Source organism: Perognathus longimembris, chromosome 12, assembly GCF_023159225.1.
Source record: "Perognathus longimembris pacificus isolate PPM17 chromosome 12, ASM2315922v1, whole genome shotgun sequence".
Classification (NCBI taxonomy): domain Eukaryota; kingdom Metazoa; phylum Chordata; class Mammalia; order Rodentia; family Heteromyidae; genus Perognathus; species Perognathus longimembris.
In genome coordinates, this window is record NC_063172.1 from 28,705,944 (window position 1) to 28,714,537 (window position 8,594).

Genomic DNA, 8,594 nt, shown 5'->3' on the forward strand with positions numbered 1-8,594 from the left:
GGTATACTCCTAGTCCATTTTTTAATGCTCCAATTAAAGAAAAAAAAAGTGCAGAATATCATAGAATTACAAGATTGGAAAAATTATTCAAAGCAATTACCATTAATATTTTGAGTTTTCCAAAATGTAATCTTTTTAAGATACTTTGTCTCTCATCTAGCCTAGATATAATCATGATATGTGTGTACATATATATTCATGATTTTTTATTTTATTTTAGAACTTATTTCATCAAAGTCACTTACCATGTGTTTTTTAGTCTTCAGGATACTATTTTACCATGTGAATACTATAACAGCTACTAAAGTGCTGTCATTTGACTTTTACTTGTGCCCTCAGTGGAGCATACAAGTTCTCTCAGGGCATCATGAAGTTTTGATTTCATAGCAGTGGGAAGCCACTGACAAATTTTAAACAGCTGAATGATAACATCAAGTTTTTATTTGGAAAAGATCTTCTGACTCAATATGGAAATCCATGGTCGGGGTGAGTTTGAAGGGGGGAACTGAATTAGAAATCCACAGTCCTTGTTCTTGCCTTCCCTCCCAAGTTTTTGAGCACTATGGAAATTTTGAGTCCCAATATTCCCACTTTACTGATAGTCAAATAGGGCTTAGAGCTTTAAGTGACGTCTAAGATCACATAAAGAGTAGTAGAACTTGGTACTCAAACATAAGGCTTCTGATTTCAGTCCTGTGTCCTTTCCTATAATTAAATCTTTATATATTTATCACTGTGTTAAGTTGAAGAGGGGCTTCTAATTTTGTGTAGAAGGGATTCTCTGTGGTGATGATAGTAATGATGGTGGTAGTGTATATATAGAGGTGATGGAGTTGATACTAGTGGTGATGGCAACGGTGGTGGTGATGATGATGATGATGGTGATGGTGGTGTGGTACTGGTGTTGCAAGTGATGATAGTGATAGTAGTGATGATGGTTGTAGTAATGAAGATGGTGGTGATGGTGGTAATGGTGGTGGTAGTGATATGGGTATAATGGTGATAATAACGGTGATCGCGATAATATGGTAATAGTGGTATGACAGTGTTAGGTAGTGATGGTGGTGGTAAAGGTTCTAGAAATAATGGTGGTGATAGTGAGAATGGTGATGGTGATGGTAGTGATATGGTAATAATGGCGATGATGATGGTATTGGGTGTAATAATGGTGATGATTTTTTTTTACAAAGACTAAATTATTTCCTCAACCATGATCTCATTTGATTTAAAAATAACGGTGGGCCTAACTTATCCAGTAAGGCATCATGAGAGAGGGCTTATTTGCAATATTTCATTTACTTGATACCACAGTCCTGTGAAGTTGGTGCTGTTATTTTTTTTTCCCCATTTTACAGCTGAAGAGCCTGTGTCTCAGGGAGGTAAGCTGTCTGTCACATACACACATAAGGAAGCTGAGATGAAAACCCAATTCACCTGTGATTTATTTAACTTATTTTTTTTTTTAGAATTAACCATTCAGACAAGACTTTCCTCCAGCGGGCAATCTGATCAAGCTATCAGAGGGTGTAGCTGCAGAGAGAAACTGATTGGCTGACCTTCCCAGGTGCATGTCTGTTGAGAATGAGTTGACCAGTCCTCCCAAAGATGTTATTACTGCTGCACAGCCAGAGACAGAGCAGAGATCCCACACAACATTCTCCACAACTAACAAGCGACACAGGTACTGTGGACCTTATTATTAAGAATGCCATCTTTACTCAACCTTGCAATTTTCTAAACACTGGTCACACCTCACAAGCTCCTGTTTGTCTAAATGACAACCCTTGGTAATGCAGGCAACAGCAACCATGGGCTGACAAAACTGCCCATTGCAATTGTGCTTCCAAATATGGGCCAGCAAATACTCACTATTACGTTGTTTCCATGTGAGACTTATTTGGACCAACTGTCTCTGGTTCAGGTACATAAATACAGATGATAACTAATATACACGATTCATTTATGGGAGAAATTCATGACACCAGGAGGAATAAATGTCACATTTGTTTTTATTTCCTTGCAGGGCAAATCCTAAGTTTAGTAGACAAAAACAACTGTGCCTGAGACATTTGTCCTCATGTCAGAATGCAGTGGCTGGAAAAGTATGATGATTGTCAAGTGAGGAAAAGGGGTTCCTTCTCCAAAAGTAAAAAAATAAATAAAAACAAAACTCAAACTCATTCAATGAAGGAGGAAACAGGACCACCTCAAGTAGGTGTCCATATTCCAAGTTAATCCTTTTTACAAACGGGGTATTGGTTTTACCATCTATGGCAATGAGTTTTCTCACCTCCTTCCCCAGGGAGCAGCCTAGCTCCCCCTCGTCTCCTGCAGGTCGTCACTCAGGCCTGCCTTCTTCATGCTATCCTCCCTGTCTACAGAACTTTGCACATTTCCTTCCACTCCGCTTGTGTCTCTTTCCTGCTTTTTAGCTTCCTAGCACTTGTTGCTAGTTTGCCTATTCCATATATTATTTATGTGTCTTTGGGCGGCTGTCTCCCCCATTCAAACACGAGCTCTATGAAAGGTGAAGTCAGGGCTGGGAATGTGGCTTAGTAGTAGAGTGCTTGCCTAGCATGCATGAAACCCTGGGTTTGATTCCTCAACACCACATAAACAGAAAAAGCCGGAAGTGGCGCTATGGCTCAAGTGGTAGAGTGCTAGCCTTGAGCAAAAAGAAGCCAGGGACAGTGCTTAGACCCTGAAATCAAGCCCCAAGACTGGCCAAAAAAAAGAAAAAGAAAGTCATTGTTCCTTTGTGTCCTCATATTTTACAGTGTCTGACACATAGTTGGCTCTGAATATATATGTGCATGCGCGCACACACACACACACACACACACACACATTCAGAGAGAACTGAGAGGGAAAGTATCATTTGTTTAATCTCTAATATCAACTAGATATCGAATAAGTGTGTATCGTATCTAAGAGAGAAAATGGAGGTATTTTTTTCTTTTCTTTTTTTCTTATTTATTGTCAAAGTGATGTACAGTAGGTTACAGTTTCATACGTTAGGCCTTGGGTACATTTCTTGTACTGTTTGTTACCTCCTCCCTCATCCCCCCCCTTCCCCCTTCCCCTTTTCCTCTCCCCCAATGAGTTGTTCAGTTGGTATACACCAAACAGTTTGCAAGTATTGCTTTTGGAGTCGTTTGTCTTTTTATCCTTTGTCTCTCGATTTTGGTATTCCCTTTCACTTTCCTAGTTCTAATACCAGTATATACAGTTTCCAATGTACTCAGGTAAGATACAGTGATAGTGTGGGTACAACCACAGGAAGGTGATACAAGAACATCATCAATAATAGAAGCTACAAATACGCATGGGACGTTGAAAGTAGTTACAACTGTGATATAACAATCGTTTCCATAACATGGAGTTCATTTCACTTAGCATCATCTTATGTGTTCATAAGGGCATAGCTATTAGGCTCTTGTGATCCTCTGCTCTGACTAGTCTAAACCTGTGCTAATTATTCCCTATGAGGGAGACCATAGAGTCCATGTTTCTTTGGGTCTGGCTCACTTCACTTAGTATAATTTTTTCCAAGTCCTTCCATTTCCATATGAATGGGGCAATGCCATTCTTTCTGATAGAGGCATAAAATTCCATTGTGTATATGTACCACATTTTCCTGATCCATTCGTCTACTGAGGGGCATCTGGGTTGGTTCCATATCTTAGTGGAGGTATTATTTTTAAAGCAAGTTGTACCTGTTTGTTCTAGAGAGTGAAGACAGAATTCATCCTAGAGAGAGAGGGGCTCTACGGAAAGACACTTGGCTGTGCAAAAATGAGACAACAATGAGGTGAGTTTGCTTTCATAAATGAAGTGATATCTTGACCATAACTTCATTAAGCAGTTTTTGGTTGTTTCTCTGAAGAGACTGTCCTTTTTTTTTTAACAATCACAAAATATGGAAGTCCTGGTCTGAGTTGAATGTCATATAGAGCTGTTTTATAGGTAGCTACTGTCTAGGTAGCTACACTATTAAAACATCAAGGATTTTTCCATACTAAGCTGGGTACCAGTAGCTCACACCTGTAATCCTGGCTACTCAGAAGACTGAGATCTGAGGATCGTTATTCAAAGCCAACCCGGGCACAAAAGTCTCTGAGACTCTTTAGAATTAACTACCAAAATGCTGGACTGGAGATGTGCCTCAAGTGATAGAGCTCCAACCACAAACAAAAAAGCCAAATGAGATGTAAGGCCCAGAGTTCAAGTCCTAGCACCACACACACACACACACACACACACACACACTCTCTCTCTCTCTCTCTCTCTCTCTCTCTCTCTCTCTCTCTCTCTCTCAAAGATATTTCATTCTAGTAGGCAAATAAACTCTGTGCTGAGGCCTTCTCTCCTAGTTCCCCTATCATTACCTTGAGAACTCACAGCCCATACCAGGACCCCTTCCCCTCCTAATCACCTAGCAATGGAAGGGCTACTCTTGCCACAGCAGGGACCCATTAGAACTCATGAATATTTCCTGGACCATCAGTTGTCAAATATTTTACTCTCAAATGGCTGCCTCTACACACGGCAGCTTGGTTTGGAAGGCAAAGGTGTGGGGGTGGGGAACAAAGGGGGAGGTTGTGTGTACAGTCAAGTTGAAGTGGGGCAGAGAGAGGATGGTCCAATGAAAAAGACTGAAGGAAGCTATAGACAGAGGAGAAAGTGGGATGGCTGCCTGGCAGACACACCGGTGTCCTGCAGTCATGCACAGCAAGGGTTCAGGCTATTGCCTTGGGATGTTAAAAAAAATGAGCTGAGGAACTCAGAGATATGAGATTATGTATTAGGCAGACAGAAAGAAAATATGACCTTCCCACTGAGGATCTGCGAATTCAGATAGATTCCATTTAATTCCAAGGAATAGCTGTGTTCACAGAGAACCGTCTTAAAGAAGAAAGCATAACTCCCTTTGTATTGAATCAGAGGTTATACACAGAGGTTATACACAGGAGTTATGCTCCCCCATACTCGCTTCAAAATCTGGCACATTCCACAGGCATGAGCATCTAGGGAGGAATATGGGACACCTCCTGTGTTTATTGGGCTCCCTGCTCCGCTCAGCAGTCTTTTCCTTTCCTCTTTTCTTCATATCAGGGAAATGAATGGGAAACTATGAAGCAGAAAGGAAAGCAACCATTTTCCAGAGGCCCCAGGCAAGCACTAGTGGGGGCTGGGGGCTGACATGGTCTTTTCTTTGTGACTCCCATTTTCAGAGACCTCTTTGTCCCTCTTCTAACTTCCCAGTGTCACTCTAGCTTGGTTTTTCCTCTTCTGTTCACACTTGCCCCTTGTGCTTTGGTGAACAGATTTACAGCTCACTCACTGACAACATGGTGAGATTCTGCCCTGAGCCTACCAAAGGGAGAAATGCCCAAGAAGCTGGGAAATGGAAATGGATTCAAGAACAAAAGCAATTAAAACTCGATGAAGGAGCAGTGGGCTGCCACAGGATGATGCTGAGCATCCAGGAAATGAGACAAACATGCCCTGTAGATGTGCTCTCATTTTGCTCTCTCCCTTTTGCTTCTCCCCACCACACTCTCTATTCTCGAAAGCATATTCCCTGCTTCCTCAGAGCCTCCCACAATCTGTCCAGATGCTCAGTGGGGGTGTATTCTGTTCTACAGAATAGAGAGTAGGTTTTCTGCAGGCCACACTCCTCTGATGCTCCAGACAAAGTCCAGACACTTGGGGCAAACTACAAGATGGAATATGAAGAGAAGGAGTACACTGGATGAAAACTCTCATGCTGGAAAAATAGTTTCAACCTAGCAGGGACCTATGAACTATCTTCCCATTATGTCCATTCATTCTCAGTATTGCACAAGTACATATAGAAGGTCCTGCAGGTTAGGCCCTGTCACATGGGCTGGGATTCAGCCATTGACAAAAATAAGCAGCAAAATGCTCTACCCTCATGCACATACTAGCAGGAGAATGTTATGAGGAAATAAATGTAGAATGCATTATAAGGTGGTAAGTGCAAGTAGAAGCAAGTAAGAAAGACAGTATGGTTTGTGAGGACACAGTCATCACAAAGATCCATTAAGTAGTTAGCTAACACAACAGAAAGGTTGTCTTGGAGACTGTTAGATCCCTCTTGCTCTCTCAGCCACACCAAGGACCGAGGTAGGAATATTAGGCTCAAGGTCAGCCTGGGTAAAAGTACAAGACTTAATATGGAAAACCAATGAAGAGGAAAAGTGCCAAGGATATGGCTCAAATGGTAGAGTGTCTGCCTACTATGTGGAAGGCCCTGAGTTCAAACCTCAGCATTGTCAAAAGAGAGGTTGAAATTCTGAAATCAAAGAGTTAGCAGAATTGATTTTTTCTTTCCTTGGCTTGTATATCTGTCTTCTCCCTATGTCTCCCCATGATTTCCTTCTCTGTGCATTTGTGTCCTAATCTTATCACCAGTTATGTTGGAGTCCAGCCCACCCATAGGACATTACTTTACCTCAATTACCTCTTGAAAGTCACACCCTCCCCCAGCCCTGTCTCCAAACATAGTCACATTCTGAGGTCCTGAAGGACTTCAACATATGAGTTTAAGAGAGGGCATAAAACAACACATGAGGGTTGGGAATGTGACTTTATGGTACTATGCTTGCCTCACATGCATGAAGCCCTGGGTTCATTTCCTCAGTACCACATAAACAGAAAAACCTGGAAGTGGCACTGTGTGGCTCAACTGGTAGAGTGCTGGCCTTGAGCAAAAGAAGCTCAGAGACAGTGCCCAAGCCTTGGGTTCAAGCCCCAGAACTGCCCCCCCCCCAAAAAAACTTATTAGAGGAAAAAGAGGAGTGTAAGTGAACATGATGTTACTTATCATGAAAGTTTCACAAACACAGTTAAAAGTTGAAAACAAGAAAAACCCACATTTACCATTCCCTTTCTTGTTTGTTTTCATCTTCTGGTTGTTTTATTTATGGCTAGAGTACAGAATTTAAAGATATCCCAATATTATCTTATTTCAGACTTATACACAGATCTCAAAAAAAGAAAAAGATTTGTTTCCTCATATAACTATAGTGCCATTACCTCACCTATCAAAATTAACATTCTCAGTATTTTTCTCAATTATTCAAAATTATTTGCACTATTATTTGTGCAGATCAGGCTCCACCCAGCCCACTCATTCCTTGTCTGTGGCTGTTGCATCCTATATTGTCTCTAAATCTCTTTGAACCTAGAAGAGCCCTCTATGCATTTTTCTTACTGGTTAACTTGGAAGAGCTCAGTCAGTTTCTCCAAAAATAACTCATATCTTATTTTTCACTGATGTCCTTTATGTGACAATTTAGCATGTGTATTTATTCCATCTCCTCTAAAAGTAATGGTTTGATTCAGGTTCAATTGTCCGCCTAGCATGCTTCATTTATTGTCTTCGTGTTGCATCATATCTGGAGACACAGGGCTTCTGGGTGCACTTCTTGTCAGGCGAAGATGAAACAGCAATTTCACATATTGAGAACCTGATCTCTCTGTTGTAAAATTCTTTATCAACAAGGGCATAGGATGTTTATCTTTATTCTCCAATGACAACTCCTACCTGTTCCCCTTCCTCATAGGGGGCTACAAAATGATTATTTGCCAATTCTGTCACTTCCTACTATTCAGAGTGAAATGTCAAACTCTAATCAACTGTATTGATTCAACTTCTAATCAGTTATATTGTTAAATGACATGAGGCAATGGTCAATGCTCCTTTTTAGGTCACTAAAGAACTTGTTGATGCATGAATGTCATTGCTCATGATAGCCTAGTGGAGACTCTAAAGCCACCTCATGAAAGATGGCTTACTTTTGTTGTATGTATGTGGTACTGGAGATAGAACCTGGGACCTTGTGTGTGCTCTTTTTCTACTTTGAACATACTACCGAGCTACTGAGCTACATTTCCATTCCCAGAGGCTTACTTTTTCTTGGTGCTAATCCTGGCACTTGAACTCAGGGCCTGGGCTCTGTCCCTGAACTTTTGTGCTCAATGCTAGGATCTACCAATTGAGCCATAGCTCCACTTTCATTTTTCTAGCAGTTAATAAGAGATAAGAACCTCATAAACTTCCCTGCCCAGATTGACTTTTAACTGCAATCCTCAAATTTCAGCCTTCTGTGTAGCTAGGATTACAGGTGTGATCCAACAGGGCCTGGCTTTTTCCCCTCTCTTTTTCCTAGCAGTGAAGATTCAACCTAAGGTGTCAAGCGTGCTAGACAAGTACTCTACCACTGAGCTCCTCTAGCCCAATTCCAGGTGGGTCCCAAAGCACATCTGGAGTGAATCATTGTCTAATAATAATAGCTACTACTTATACAGGACTTCCAGTGTTCTAGATGATGAGCTAAGGTCTTGACACACGTTTCCTTCCCATCTACTTATGGGGACCCTGTTGCCACCAAGAGATACTGCAGGATCCAGACAAGAACCTTTATCCCCGGTGCTCACAGGACCTGTCAATCAAGCCCAGCCCAGCCTCCTGGTGCACAGTATCAGTGAGCTGCAGTAGTCTCCTGAAGTAATCTGCCCTCTCCCCGGCCACCCGTGAGGGCACCCAGCCCCCAATGCTTAGCTGC